Source organism: Lagopus leucura, unplaced genomic scaffold (genome assembly GCF_019238085.1).
Source record: "Lagopus leucura isolate 7727_CA_CO unplaced genomic scaffold, USGS_WTPT01 Super-Scaffold_100014, whole genome shotgun sequence".
Taxonomy (NCBI): domain Eukaryota; kingdom Metazoa; phylum Chordata; class Aves; order Galliformes; family Phasianidae; genus Lagopus; species Lagopus leucura.
In genome coordinates, this window is record NW_024962268.1 from 12,196,803 (window position 1) to 12,213,384 (window position 16,582).

Below are 16,582 nucleotides of genomic sequence, written 5' to 3' on the forward strand. Positions count from 1 at the left end.
TGTGCCTTCCATGAGGCTCACTAAATTCACTGCCCCTTTGATTTTTTCTTTTTTTTTTTAAGGTTAATGTACATCTTCATTTAAATTAAAAAAAAAAAAAATCAATTCTACAACATGCTGAAAGCTTTCTGCTGTATAATTCATATTCTTCCCATCTCTAAATTCTATAAATTGTATGTATCAACGTACACATTTAAACAATTCATGATGCATGTTCATGTCTGTAGTGAATTAAGGAGACAGACAAAGACAGAATGGCACAGTTCTCTTAATAATTTTTACTGTGCATTGTGCATTGTTGAAAACAGATTCAGTGCATCTTTTTCAATTACATGAATACAACTCCCATGTAGACTATAAAATAAATTCATATAAGATTTTTCTCTCTCTCTCAAGGACTTCAGCTAAATGAGTTCTACTTTCAAAATTCAATGATGGTAGGAAGTAATCAATACAAAAAAAAATAGATCTCATACTTTCTTCCGTAAATCAATCTATTACAAAACAGCTCCGTCACCTGTTTTTGCGCATAATCTTTTCTAACATAATTCGTTTTATGTGTTGTTTGACTAAGAAGCAGAGATGCCTGTTTCTTCAACAGCTGCACATATTCACATATGTGGAAGCAGAAAGAGTGTTTATTATAGCTGACAACAGATTTAGCCACACAACTCTTGACGCTGCAGTCATTCCAGGATTAAATCGCATCATTGTGTAAAGCCAACATGTTGTGACTTTTCTCTTTTAGCTCTTTTCTAGATATTTGGGTAGGAATCATCTGTAACTCACCGTTTTAGAGCATTTTCCCTAAGGACTAGGGGATATTGAAACATAGTTAATCTCTCATGGCATGAAATGCCATTATTTTAAGAGGAGAAATATTTCAAAATAAGGGAATATTACAAATCTCAGTACAGTCATTTGTGGAGAGTTTTGTCCTCTGGTACAAATGACCACAACAACAAAACACAAAGCACAAAACCAACAAAAACAGCAGTAAGTTAATGAAGAGTCTGTTCGGAGTAAAACTATCTTTGAGAAACTGCATTTGCAGCCATGACCTTTACCCAAAGCAGTAATTCAGCCTCACTCTTTTAGACTGGCAGCTTGCATACCTCTTTGCTGTCGGCTTTGTATGGGTTTGTTTGACTGATGTCAAACAGAATGATGTTCAAGTGTAGGCTTCCATCACAAAGAAAAGAAAAATCTTTCTAGAAACAAGCAAATAGTCCATGTTCAAACAAAAAATCTTCTCAATCCATTTTAAAACCTGAAGCAAAGCAAGGAAATTCCATGTACTTACATTAAATAAATAAATAAACAAACAAATAAAAAATAAATAAATAAACTATGTTGAAGAGAGGAACAGGGGCTCAAGTAGTTACAGAACTCCCTTCAGTGAAGTTATTCAAAACTTGATTTGATAAGGCCCTCTGCTACTTAACTTAACCATGAAGACAGATGGTATTTTCAACTTGATCCTTCTTTGAACAGAGAGTAGACCAGATAGCCTGCACAAGCTGCTCCCCTTGTGAATTACTCTATGCTCCTATGTGCAGAAACCCTGTAAAATTGTGTTTCTCTTCCTTCTTCTTCATATAGGATCTGTGACAGCAGCAGTTTTGGTCACATTAAATGGAAACTCATGAAAAAATACCCTTCTGGGAAAAATATTTGAAAGATAGAAATAAATTTAAAGATTTATGAAGATGCAGGTTAGAAATAACTTCAAACCACCTCTTGCAATGAATATAAGCAAATTCAGGGTCCAGTACAGAGACCAATAAATTCCCGTAGTGGTCTCAGCACTGTGATGAATATTACCAGGAAGGGGAAAGGTTGAAATTATATGTTTATTTGTTTTTTCTTTCTTTTTTTTTTCTGTAAATCTAAATAAAGAATCCTAACGATAAAATTTTGCACCAATATATGATGTCATTTCAACTTGAAAAGCATTAACAGAAAGTTTAACTGCCAACTCAAAATCATAACATGTTGGAAGTAATAATGGCATCTGTTAAGACTGCCACCTCAAAGGAGAGATTTTTAAGGAGACATGAACCAAAGTCTAAAGAGCAAAATACTTGAAAATGGAATATTCACTTCCAATTAGATAAAACAGCAGCTTTTATTAGAAATAGTACTGATTTGGATTGGGAACTGAATAAATATAGCTTAGTCCTCAATTCAGCATTTTTTTATTTCCTGTGTTGGGTGTGTTTAACCTGATCACATTGTTAGCCTCTCCATTCTAAAAAATAAAAAAATTTAAAAAAATTAACAATGGCGGGAGGATGTATAAAATTGTCTTCTATTTAAATTTTGGTTTTCAGTGCACACTGATGTCCCTGTGCTGTGAGAGCTTCAATGTCCCAGGTCACTGTATGTTGAGAAGTTATCACATCAGAAATATCTCCCATAAGTACAGCCTTTCAGATAGGTCACTCCACTTGCACAAACCTGAAATCCTACTTGGAGAGAAAAAATTGCTTGCTGGAGTTGCCAAAGAGAGGAAGTGCTTTGCTTGGGTAGGCCTATGTTAGTTTTGTTCGGGCTATGGAAACAAAAAAGCCACAACTATTGAACAGAGCACAACTTGTTTTTCTGTTCCAAATTGTCTCTGTGACTGCCACATATGAGATCACATTTGGGTACATTTTCTACAGTAAGGATAAAATGCTTCTTACCAAATGTCCACCTGAGCTGTCAGAAACACAGCTACAGCAAGCTAACAGAGGTCTCTTGAGAGGTTCCAGTCCCGCAACACTGAAACATTTTCCCATTGAGTTATTTAATAAGATTTGGAACCAAAACAGAAACACAAGACACTGATAGCTTAAAGCACCTTCAAAAATCACAGACTTCAGTGAAGGCACAGATGTTCACACCTCTCAGCGTTAAATCCTTTCAGAGCCAAAGAAAGGCTGCACTGAAGCAGTTCTCCTGTTTAAGTACTCAGAAATGCAACTGGAATGAATTTAGGTCTGGTCTCCACACTCTGCACAGAAGTAAAACATGATTATTTCAGTGAGGGATGTGATTTTTTCTTTTGGAAAGCAGCTCCTCTGTACAACCCTGTACAGTTAAATTGCTATAAATACAGCTTATAGCACTATAATTTATGCCCATTCCCATAAACACATTCAAACCAGCCAGCCATCACCTTTGCTAGTTTCATTCTATTGCTTCTATTGCTTCATGAGCACAGTTAAATTTCGCTGTAAACAAAGCCTCAATGATCATTTTATTTCTGCTTTATTGAGCTCAGACCCTCTCTGGAGGGCATCCCACAGAACATGTATTTCTCACCCTATAAGCTCAGAACAACCTTCAGTCTATAAATGGTCTTGTAAAATTTTTGTTATTTAACAAACAGTAAAGCACCATATGAAATTAGTGAGAGATGTCATGTTTCCCTTGAGATTTTAATGTAAACTTCTTACCGCTTGAAATAATATGAACAGTCAGAGCTACAGCCTTAGAAACAATTCTATTCACAAAGCACTTCTTGCAAGCGTTTTGTAATGTGTTTTAACCGTATCTGCTCCTTATTCAGAGAGATTGTCCTGCAAAAATCTATCTGCTTTCATGAATTAAGTCATAACTTAGATTAGGAGCCAAAACATAATTGCTGTTTTTCATATGTCTGCCCCATTTTGATAAAGAACAAGCACATTCACCCACATTTATTATTACTATAATTTCCAAAAGTTAAACAGGAGAGTCTTTGCAGATTCACAGAGCCATTTCCAGAGGCAGGATCCAAACCCACGTTACTTAGTGAGCAGAAGAAGTACATGCAGACATAAGTACGAGCCTCTAGCACTTGGATCTGAGAAAGGTAGGCCTAAATTGCCTGCAGTTGTCCCAACCAAGCAAGATTTTTGAGACAGTGAACCACACTCCTGCACAGGAGTTGTGTGTAAGACATGTGTTTTGGGGCTCAAAATGAACATGCTACCAGGCAATACAATGCACAAAAATGTAAGATCCTGAGCAAAGAAAATAAATAAATAAATAAAACAGAATCATGTAAACTGCAAAAGGCAGAAAAGCGAAAGGTACTGCACCCGTTTATTCCCTTACGTATAACAGTGGTCTTGTTTCTAGAGGATTAGTACAAAAAAATAAAAAATCTGGAGACAGCAAGGTTTTTTGAAAATAAAGGTTTCCTGAGAAACTTGTACCCGTCATTTTTCCAAGCTGTATCTCTCTAAATCAATTTATAGGATTTATGGGATTGTTTTCCATGCCGCGAACTGTGTTTATTACCTATCATGGCATAAACCATATGGTCAGACATGCATCCTGAAGGCACAATAGTGACACCGTAGCAGAAGTGTATGACGTATCTTCCCATCACATTCACTTTATCTCTACTTTATGCCACCTGCAGTTTCTCTCTAGGAAAGAAATCCTTCAAGCTGAATTTCCAACTGCTTTTCATAGCAGAAACAGCATGAAGCATCTGGTACAAGTCTAAGATTTATGCCTATGGAACAGTTCTGACAATTCAACCATCTCTGTCCCATGGCAACAGCTGACTTACTGCCTTATTAAGTGTGGAAATTGTGATGTAGTTTCTATTCCAGTTTTAGCTCTTTCTACTAGAGCCAGAGCTCCATGTGCGGCTAACAAGCTTGCAGAAACAAGATTTTTTGGCACGTGGAACTTATGATAATTTAAAGCCAATCTATAACAAAGTGTAAGAAGAGTAAATAAGACTTTCTTCATCTTTATGCATCAAGAGCTACAGAACTCATAGGTTACTTTTTGTTTGATGGTCAAAATCCACAATCTAGTTCATCAGTAAAGTAATGGAAGAAGAGGATGCACAAAGCTCTGTACAAGCAAAGCAATACTAAGAATCAGCAGAGTAAGTTATGAACAAATAAGGAAGATTAAATTCTGCTTTGGGATTGATTATGTGCCTTCTGAACAAGTTAGCAAGCTGAAAGAAAGGTTAGTGAAATACTTTCAAGAAAAATAAAATCGTACTGGTGAAAATTTTGGTTTGAGATCCTATATAATATTTGTGAAAATTCATCATGACACAAATGTGATGTTTTCACTTTCCACTCTGGATGAAGCAATAGGAAGGAAGATGAACAAAGTCCAACTGAATAGATACAACAGAAATTGTAATTTTTTACCAATTTCTGGTTATAAGTACTCTTTTTTTTTTTTTTTTTTAACTTATCATCAATATCTACACATGACATGTAACAGAAGAACAACATTTCACAAATGTCCACTACCTATAAAAAAAAGTATTTCCATTCTCATCTTGCTTCATTTCCTAATCTTTGAAAATGCTTTCAAATCTTTCTGTGGATTTCTATTACTTTTGTGCCCTTTAACCTTCTTTTCTACTTACAGAATAAGAGAATCATGGAATCACTAAGGTTGGAAAAGACTACTAAGACCATCTACCACCAGCCCATCATAGCCATGCCCAATGAACCATTTCCCTAAGTACCACATCCACATGTTTCTTGAACATCTCCAGCATCAGTGACTGCCATGTCCCTGGGCAGCCTGTTCCAATAGCACACCACTCTTTCAGAGAAGAAATTTTTCTAACATTCAACCTGATCCTCCCCAGGCACAACTTAACGCCACTATCTGTAGTGGACAACACCCACAATGCTACAACCTTCTTTCAGGTCACTGTAGGGAGTGATAAGGTCTCCCCTGAGCCTCCTCTTCTCCAGACTAAACAATCCCAGCTCCCTCAGCCACTCCTCTTAAGACTTGTGCTGCAGACCCCACATGAGCTTTGTTACCCTTCTTTACATAAAACCACAATTTGACCCTGAAGTCGGACTCTTCCCATAATTTTACTAATGACCACTCTTTTTGATCAAATGAAAGAAAAGCAGTTCAAAATGAATTCTAAAACAAATGAATGTCATTCTTTTTTCTAGGAACTGGTCTGAGATGAGGCATTCAGGTACTGACTGAAAAACCAGGTTAGCCTGAGAGAATCTAGAATATTTAAGAAAAAGCAAAATTCTTTTTTCTTTTTTTTTTTCTTTTTTAAATAGCTGGCCTTATTAGGATTAGCAAATTCTCTAAAGAGAATTAAAATCCAAAAGTTAAAGGTGCTGCAAAAGGATTCAATGTCAAGTTCTTCTTCCAATTTGTATGAAGATGACAAGCACGCAAATAAGAGCAAAAGAGATCCAGCAGTCACAAGCAGTAATTTTCAGCATCAAAAATCACTTTTGCTTAATAGACTCTGCCAAAAGACAGACTTTCCAGTATCAGAGATTGGATACAATGATTTTGCTTTATGCTGAAATCAGTACAAATTTAACTACTCCTTTTAATAAAAGGACCTGTAAAATGAAAACTATAGTAATCCTTAGGCCTACAGATAAAGGCCTGTAGACCTATGGCTAGACCAAAGAAACTTAAAGCAAAATCCCTCTCAACATTTAACTGTCACAGCCAAAGTAAATGATGTTAGTTTTTTCCACTATGAGCAAGTGAATTAAAAAAAAAAAAAAAAAAAAGCAAAACAAACAAACAAAACAACAACAACAAAAAACAATCCTGCTTTTCCATGCTGAAGCTAATTAAAGAGCCCATCTCACTCAGGACACTATAAGCAGAGGAATGGTTCCACTGATGCCAATTTTCAGAAATAAACAGAAAATGATGGCAACATTCTAGTTGTTCTTGTTGGTATGCTATTTAATCAACTACAGTGTCTTTAATAAAAACACATGTGAAACTTTAAAAATATAGCTATAAGCACAGATTTATAATATAATGTATTTTAATGTATCGCAAATCACATTTGTTAGTGAAGTAAGTACTGTTAGCACACACAAGATCAGCGAGTGCTGTATTTCATTCATGGGTCCTCTAAAATGTAGTCCCAATAATGGGACAAAAACATGAATAGAAGTGAAAAAAATTCAGTTGCATAAAATATTAAAAACAAAGCTACACCCATCTTTAAATGGGACAGTAGAAAGACTTATGCAAGTTTTAATCATGTGACCTCTATATTTCTGAAGATAAAAGTTTGCATAAGGCTTTTAAAAACACAAATAAATATGCATGCATTTTACTCATTCAACAGTCAAAGTACATAAAGTCAAAGTACATAAAGTTCGAAGTCAAGCACATAAGCAGAAGACTTACGTATTTTTTTAAAACAAAAGTGAAGTAAAAACTGATACCATTAAATAAAATAACAGTTACTAAAATCCATCATTATTATCTAGAAAAGACGATTAAATATCCATAAATAAGATAAAAAGTAAAAGGTGATGTTCTGTTGCGCTTAGCCCAGCTATGGAAGAATCTTCTAATTATAATAAAATTTATTTCTTTTTATATAAGGGGACTTGGAATTTGAATTAAATCCCACTGAAGTCCAACAGACTTCTTAGAATATGACGAGATTGCAGGTAAGTTGCACTGAAAATACAAAATTTCTGGCCACTGACACTCCTGGTGTTTCTATAAAGAAGAAGTAAATTATTTTGCTAAAAATTTCCAGTTGTATTTCACAGGCTACAAGTTTTGTTGATTTTTTGTTTGTTTTACACATTTGCAACTTCCTATACAACTGGACTGTGAATCATTTTAAATCTCTGCCATTTTCTGGATTCCTGATTGAAATAAGAAAAATGCCTTTGGACTTCTAAACAACTTTTTAATTACTCTTTAAGTCATTTTGAATGTGCATGTGTGCATGCCAGCAATTTGTTTTCACATACACAGGCCACCTTAAATCTCCTTCTGAAGCACATTACTTTCTTGAGTTTTCACATCCCCTGCCGTCCAATAATTGACAACCCAGCATCAGGCAGATCTGGTCTTGCTGCTATTACAGAGCCAGGCTGATAGCAAAGAATTGGATTTGTGCATACACCCCTTTGCATCAAATCTCCCTACGGCACATCTGCAGTTATATGGGAGAGAACAATATGTGACTGTTATCTTTTCCTCTGGTTTCTGGAGAACGTGCACGTGTGATCACGTATAAGAGATTCCAGGCAAATCTACCATTTCTTTTGATGACAAATGAAAACTGTTTCAAAGAGATACAGGCAATGTCAATATATAAAAGATGGCACTGCTTTCATTTATTGACAACCGGGAGGAAAAGTGGTCCTGAGTCAAAACTACTACATATTTCCATTTGTCACTATGAATAATTATACTACTGACCCTTTCATACAACCAAAGCATATCTGAATCAAATGGTGAACATTATTCATAAAGAGCTGCCTGATTTAGCACGTTATTTAAATAAAGAGGACACAAAGGATAGCAGTTCAACCATTTCCCTTGTGCAAAGCTTCCAGTGAAAAAATGCATAACTTCTAGTAAATACGCATAATCTGTGGGATTAGTCACCACTTCAGCAAACATGAAGAATACCAAGGACACTTGGAAAAAGATAAAAAAGCATGTGCCATGTATCACTTTGAGGCTGGATAAGGCCCTGGGCAACCTGATCTAGTTGTGGTGTCCTTGTTCACTGCAGGAGAATTGGACTGGATAGCTCTCAGAGGTCCTTTCCAACTCTCAGAATTCTGTGGTTCCGTGATTTGCTTTCTACAGAAAATTACCCAAAAATATGACTGTGTATTCAGTGTCAGATTGTCCACAATCAGACTACATAAGAAGTGGATTATTGCACCCAGGAATACATAAGCAGTGCCTCTGGTGTCCTCTTGCAGTCACCCTGTCTGACCATCACCAGATTAGTACTGATCTCTTTAAATCTCTCCTTTGTGCTCTTTCTCTCCACTGGTTCCACTGGCTTGCATTCTCTCTCTCAGTCCTCCCCCTTAGTTCTCCAACCAAGTTCAGTCTTCCCCAGAATACGGAATGCAAAAGAATCTTTGGGCATCAAACTCAGCATATAAAATCATAGCCTTTGGTCACCTTACTTTCAGTGTTGTGCTTTTTCCAATTCAAATAAGTTTTGCTCAGCAGAATAAATTTTTCCACTGTTCATCATACTTTTTGTCTTTTTGGGGCATTGCTGTAAGAAACAGCAACATGGTGTTTTGGAATCAGTTAGGAGTTATCTCAAAGCCTTGAGGTTTTGGTCTACACTGTTCTTTTGGAAGGCTTTTCTGAGACTTATTCTTTTGCCTGTACTTCTACTAACTCAGTTATCAACTTACATCAACTGAACAGAAGAAACCTTTCCATCCCCTCTACAAAGCCACTGTGTTGAGATCTTCCAGAACAAGAAGAAAGGGACAAGAAAAGAATTTACTATGATCTCATGGCAGAGAAGCAGGGTAAACTGCAGACTGAAGAAGTACAGCATACCAATGTGCCAAGCAACAGAAGTGAGGAAGTCATGTCAGAGCCAACCTTTTTAACAGATAATCCAGCTTCTTGATAATAATTAAATACATAAATAAAGCATCTGTAAATCCCTCAACATATTCATTGTTTAATGTCACTGTGCCCCTAGCAAGGAGAGCAGCTGCATTCCTCTACATACAACATTCAGCAAAGGAGGAATGTCACAGGCAACATTCTTAGACCACTCCCTAATCAGTTAGCATTTTGCTTGTTTATCTAGTGAGGCACACAACAGCCACAACAACTGTGCAAGGAAGAGATAACACAATAATAATATGCAGTTGTTTGTCATACATGACAGAATCAAAAATATTCTAGTTTCCCCACAAACGAATTCCCCAAAACTTTTTGGTATTGCTGAAATATTGCATTTGTGTACCACAGACCCACAGGGATGTGTTATGGGCAGAGGCAGGCTTTGCATCCTTAACCTAATAGACCCAAGAACAAGAGTGGTGCCAGAAGCGACATGAATCAGGAGTGGTCAAGTGGTCAAGGATGTCTGTGACATCTCTGCCACCATATCACATTCATGAGGAGAATGCACTCATGAACAGGAAACAAAACAGAGGATTCACAGTGAGATGACAATGGGAAAAAACAACCTTTTTTCCTCTCCGTTTCAGTTATGACAGGTTCAGTTTGAGGAAACAGGTGAAATAACCCTTCAAATATAACACTGAGTACAGGTTGTCCTGAGCATTAGAAAGATATCAGCAAATGGGAGGGAGCTCAGGATTCATCAAGAAACAATTGCCAAACAGGCTGAACAGGTTGACAAGGAATAAAATGTGAATTGTTTCAGACAGCTAGGTATACACTGTGGCAAATCGATGAGCAAGTGTGGTAGGAAATACCATAGTCGCTGAGACATATTTTCCAGAAGGCAAACAGGAAGATGAGTATCGTATTTATATGATTGCCCAAGGGAAAATGACAAGCCATATTCGGGTGAAATTAGAGAGAAAAGTATAACTCAAACATAAATCAGAAATGGTGAACCCCATTAAACAGTAAATTAGTTTCCTGGGGAAGTGGTGGCAAGCTAATCACATAGCCATTTAAAGTCAGCCGGGAGAAAGAGCTTAACTAAAATTTATGGAACAATTTTGTACTGGCAAGGATACTAACTAATGCATTTCCCACTGCTAGTTTCAAAGAGCCCTGAATGAGTAGAAAGTTACTTGTCTTCTCAAGAGTAGCTCTGAGAACAAAGTTCTAGGTTGACTATGACACTGATGACTCTCAATGTGACTCACACACAAAAAAATCAAAGTATGCTGCCTGTACAGTATTTCAGTAGTGTGCGGAATAACAGCAGCAGGGAATTTCAGATGGAGAATTTTTTATACATTTGAAGAGGCAGCATCATCTAAGTTCTGAAGCAGCTTTTCTGCCTAAGGATCACGATTTTAGCTGTTTTTGAAATTCACTTGCACTCTTCATGACAATGCAACAGAATGCACATTGCACCTTTTTTTTTTTTTTTTTTTTTTTTTTTGTGCATCAACTCATCATTTAGTGTCAGCACATCTAATATGGAATAATTCCTAAATATACATACTGTATTTGGGTCACAGTACACTTCTAGACACATGACTACTCTAATAAAATTACATTTCATGCCATACACAAACACGTATGAATATTCCCTGGCAGATATCCCTATAGAAGATGCCTAGTAAACTACAAAACAAAAAAGAATAATCAAATTTTATGCACTATGCCATCACATAGGTAGATTTTGAATACTATTTTAATTTGTAAAGATATAATTCAAAAATTCCCTTCATCCCTTCTTTACTCCCTGGTCTGTTTGTACCGTTTAGCATACTCCACTGCCATCAGAAAGTGTGCTGAAGACTGGAAACAATCTGTGAGTTATAAAGTCTGTAAGCAGTCAGTCTGTGAAGTATTTCCACTAACACTAAAGAATGAAGAATAACCACGGTCAGGAAACTTCAGTCTTCTGCTAATGTAAGACTAAACCACCAGTAAGTCTTTCACTAATGCAGAACTCTTAATCTGAATTGCACCTTAATAAAGGCAGAAATACAAATATTGATGAAAATTATCACAAAATATCACATGAACAGCAAAATTTAACCTATCAAAAGAAAAAAGATCAAAGAAAAATGCTTCCCTTCTTGATGCTTTGCTAACATGCTCTGCAGTGCCTTGAAGAACTGCACAGCTAGCAGAGCACTAGGCTGCAGAGAAAGCAGCAATGGAAGCAGCAATGCAGCTGCAAATGTGTGTCACCCTGCTTACTGAAGCCACTGTTCTCAGGCACCTAAATATAGAGAAACAGAAGTCTTATTCAGACATGTACATCTTAAAATTTGGGCCAGTTTCACAAATTTTCAAAGTGTCTTCCTGCGCATGCCATGCTATAAGACAAACACAGCACTGGTAAGTGAACTGCTTATCATTCAAAGAATAAAGAGGTAAAACAAAGTAAATATGAACACTTGGGTGTATTTTCTTAGTTTGAGGGTTGGAGCTTTCCTTGAGTAACACAGATGCAGGTCCCCAGGTGTTTGGCTACACTGCATTTTAATATGCTCAAAAAAATTCCCTCTAAACATTTATCCACAGATGTGGGTCAAACTGTTCGCCTGCTTATACAATTGTTTATCACCAGACACATCAGTGATGTGAGTCATACGAGTACCTAGATCAATAAATATCTTCCACAGCCTCATCAGGTGCTACAGCAAACTAGAAGGCCAGAGGCAGAGCGATTATGGTTCACTCCATTTTGAAAGGTCACTCACTTTCCATCATCTGATAGCGTCATTAAGCCCAAGAGAAGTGGGATAACTGTTCAGAATTATTGCCTGGGGTGAAATGGAACAGTAAAGCTGTAGCACTTATTTGCACCAGAGAAATTAAGGGGAAAATAACAGTCTCCTTTCACATCAGGACGTGCATAGCAGAGGGTCTGAAAAATATAGCAGTATTTTACTGCTTAATGAAATACTTTCAGTGATATATTAAAGCACTGAAATTATTACTGTGGGAGAGTTCATGATGTATTAATCAAAGCATTTGAAAAGCTTCATCATGTTTTTAAATTGCATTAGACTGCATGCAATCCAGTTTCAGGAGGACCTACCACCTCCCAAGACATGCTGTGTTCCCAGCTCCTGTGAGAAGTCTGTGGAAACAGAAGTTACTTAGCACCTTGCAGAATAGGGCCTTTGATGCATAAAGGAAAATCTAACCTAACAGCTACCTACATGACATAATCAGATCAAGTACTAACTAACAGCATTTAACAAGACCACCACAGCTAGCAAGGTAAACAAATTTCAAGCTCTTGGTTTTTTAAGACAAAGAAAAAACATGACTAAACACTGACTTATTCAATTCCTGTATTATTCAGCAGCAAAATACACTGTCAGCTGGAGAAAATAGAAATAAGCCTTTCTCCCCTCCTTCCCCCAGTTTCTCTCTTTGCTGGACCACCAATAGGCACACTTACTGCTCTCTCTGGTCATCTGCAGTGGGGGACTGCCACCAAAAGTGCTAGGATCAAGCTCCGGTGGGAAAACAAATTGATACTTTTTTGTTTTATAGGCAGGAAACATACATGAAGGACACCAAAATGTTTCTGCTCACAAAGATAGTCAGGGATAGGTATCAAGAGATCTTCTGTACGCATGCACTAACTGGCAGGCCATCCTTTCTCATAAAGTTTTTCAACACTAGCAAAACTGCTGTCCTCTGCAGGCTACGAGTCTTTCACACTGATTGACTTCTCTCCTTTTCAGTGTTATATTTTTAAAAACCTTTGCACTACAGATCATTTGAAATACCACCTCAATGCTATTCTAATTTAAACTTGGGAAATAAAACTGCTCTCACACAATATACTTCACAGCATTAATGAATCTTAGCTTTAATAAGAAATCACTATAATTCAAATTCAATCTCTTAAGCAATTTGTTATACCTCACCTTCTGTGAATTCACCATGTCATTCTAACCTAATGAACATCAGTGTAATGTGCTCTACATCTTCCTAACATCAAAACTACTTGCCTCAAAAAATGATAATTAGAAATAAATGAAATTGTACAGAAATAACTGCTTTTTGTTCATGAGATTTGTTTTAAAAATAAAAAGAAGATCCAGTAGGATGCTGGATCAACTGTTAAGTGTGAAATGAAGCTAATTTCACTTGAGATACTATATTTACTTTATTAGATCAGGAAAGAAGCGGAAGTGAAGTAGCATACTATAAAAGTCTAACAAAGTAAGCAAACATAGGCATCAGTAACTTATACAATGTATTTCCAGAAAGCTGTATTTGATTTCATTATGGTATTTGTGCAAGCAGAACCTATAGCCTTAATCTACAAACAGCAACCAATAAATCAAAAACAACCAAACAAAAAAAAAGAACAAAAAACAAAAGCCAACAGCTCATTCGGGCAATGATAAGTCTAGGAATGTGAACTGTTTAGTTTAGGAGCCTATTATTTTCAGGGCCATGCAGTCTCCTTGCTGACCTCTTACACCATCAGAAAAACAAAATTCTAAGCCAAAGGTTGCTTGTTCCTCCTTTTACAGCCTCTTCCTTCAAATCCACAGGCATAAAAAAGGAACTTTCAGTTCTTTAAGAACTGAAAACAACCTGCCAGCCCCTTTTTCACAGGAGAGGTCAGGGAAAGAGATGTTTGAAGGCAAGGATGTTTTAATTCAAGGAATGTGTGGAATTTAAAAGATGATAGGAATATGAAAGTGTTGTGATTACATTTCTAAATTAATACGTCAGTAGAAACAATGGAATTCTCACATTCATACATTCATTTCCATAGGAGGAGAATTGCTGCTATGAATTTAAAAAGCTACACGCAGAATCAGGCAAGCAGAGGTTTCATCAGGTAAGCATCCATTATGAGAGATAAAAGTCAAGTGGCTCTTTGTTTTACAACCCATTAGGAGGCTTAGATATATAGGGGGGAAAAAAAAAGGAGAAAAGGGATTATTTCAATCAGTTTGCTCTCAAACTATTTAATTAAAATAAGCAGGAAAAGAGTTCAAGAAGTTCATGTCTGCCTAGGCACAAGTGAAAGTAATACAAGTCAGTTTATTAATAGACAGATAAAGCCCTCAGGAAAGAACCCGATGACTCAGTAGAATGCAGCAGCTGAGAGAGATCTCCACAGCATTTAGATATGATGGGTGCCTGTCATAACAAGGCCTTTAGCTGGATCTGCCAGCAGAAGCAAGCCTCTGGAATTGGCAGATGAACATTTTACACAACTGTAAGGAAAACTGCGACCCTATACACTTTACTGGAGTTACTGCCGAGACCAACATTGTCAAATACATGCTGGAGCAGAGGAGCACAAAGGCAGGCAGAGGGATCCCTGCAGTGTGGTCAGAGCAAGGGAGCCCCAAGGGAGCCATCAGTCCAATAGGTTGAGAATGGCATCCAACATGGGACCAAAGGGGGAAGCTCCTCAGAGCACCTTACAGAAGGGGTACGGTCAGGAGACCTACAACACATTATGGGATGTTGGGAAAGTGAAGTTTGGAAGTACCCAGTATTTATGATGGGTTGTTTAGAGGAAGGACAAAAGTGGGAAAAGGTGGTTTGGGGGAATATGCATGGAAGAACAGAAGGAAAAAAGAAAATATTAGTTCTGCTGGGCAGTATGCTTTCCTAGCCCTGCCCTTGGCCTGGTCAGAGTGTGCTGGTCTGTCTCCTCAGGGAACTATTTCTAGCTCTTTTCCTGAATGAGGCACTCTGCTCTGTGTATGTGCCAGGGACTGAGTGCAGAAACTAGAGAGGGACCAGGGACACAGGGCCTCTAAGTTCACCTGTGTTCAGAGACTGGAGGACCCACAGCATAGGCACTTCCCACTAATAGACCTTCATTCTGATCTGCCAGAGGGGGACAGGATTAGGCCATATGTACTGCCAGGCTAAGTGTGAATGCTCAGTCTGTGAATACATGCTCAGCCTCAATACCAGCTGGACTGGAGTACATGGAGCTGTGACAGCCTCCTTCTGGCATGCAACCACGGTCAGCAGCTCCTAGCAGATACCATCTCCATGCAGGATTTGCATAAATAATTGTAAACGCTTTGTCTGATTTCTGTATAGGAAGAACTATATTCAAGTATGGTTAAAGTACGGTTAAAGATATCCTAAGAAGAATCCTCACAGCTCACAAATTCGCAAAGGTCAATTATAATGGAACAATGCAGAAAGTTTTCCAGATGTTCTATCTGTGCAAATTTGTGATATCAGAGTAAATACTGACAGACTGAATAGCAGACATGTTAATGCTATAGAATCTCTAATAAAAGCTCTGCTTTTTGACTGGGGAAATAAGCTAACTAAAAACTACGTTATCTTGCCTGAAACAAGTCTGGAGTGATGAACATCAGCTTGTGGTTGTAGATTTGCACCTTTATATTGAGTTTAGACATCAGCATCTTTCAAAAGTTGATAATGACAAAGGTGTGGTCAAGTAAAAATGATGAATTCTGAGCTTTGCACCTGGTGACAAACAAAATCCTTTATGTGGCTTTGAGGATAATGCTTCCTGTTCCTCTCTGCAAAATGCTTTAAAACTATAGATGAAAAGTTTATGCTTATTACATATTAAAATGAGGCTTTATAATTCTAAATAAGATACAAACTAAAAATAAATTAATGGCTGCATTCTCAGATGGTAAACAGCAGTAATTCTCCATTCCTGGTTGGTAGTGTTCTCAAACCAAAAGGATAGGTTTCAAATCAGTTCTTATTTTAATTTTTACCTGTAACAGGAGACTCTACTAAAACTAAACTTTGTGAAGCTATGTCAAAGTCTCACCTCATAAAGAAACAAACATCCATGGCTGCATCCAGCAGAGCACAGAGTCATAGAATCATTAAGGTTGGAAAGACCACTATGATCATCCAGTACAACCATCAACTCATCACCCCAATATCACTAAACCATGTCATTCAGTGTGATGTCTGCCCTTTCCTTGAAAATCTGCAGGGATGGTGATTCTACCACTTCCCTGAACAGACAGTTTCATCTGCAAAGAAATCTTTCTTAATTTCTTAATAAGAAATTTTTCTTAATACCCAACCTGAACCTGCAGAAGCAGAAATGGCAAATGAGCTCTATGCCAGCAGCCACACCTTGCTGCCATAATGTCAGAAGAGTCCAGGACAATCAACCTCTGCTAATGTTTTGCCCCACATTCTTCCAAACTCAGAG

The 16,582-nt window shown here is 37.3% G+C and overlaps 1 protein-coding gene across 3 annotated transcripts in view; it reads right to left on the bottom strand.

Annotated features, from left to right (window-relative positions):
* The window catches only part of PARP8 (poly(ADP-ribose) polymerase family member 8), a 112,512-nt gene that overhangs the window by 62,794 nt on the left and 33,136 nt on the right, over positions 1–16,582 (bottom strand). The window lies entirely within an intron of this gene.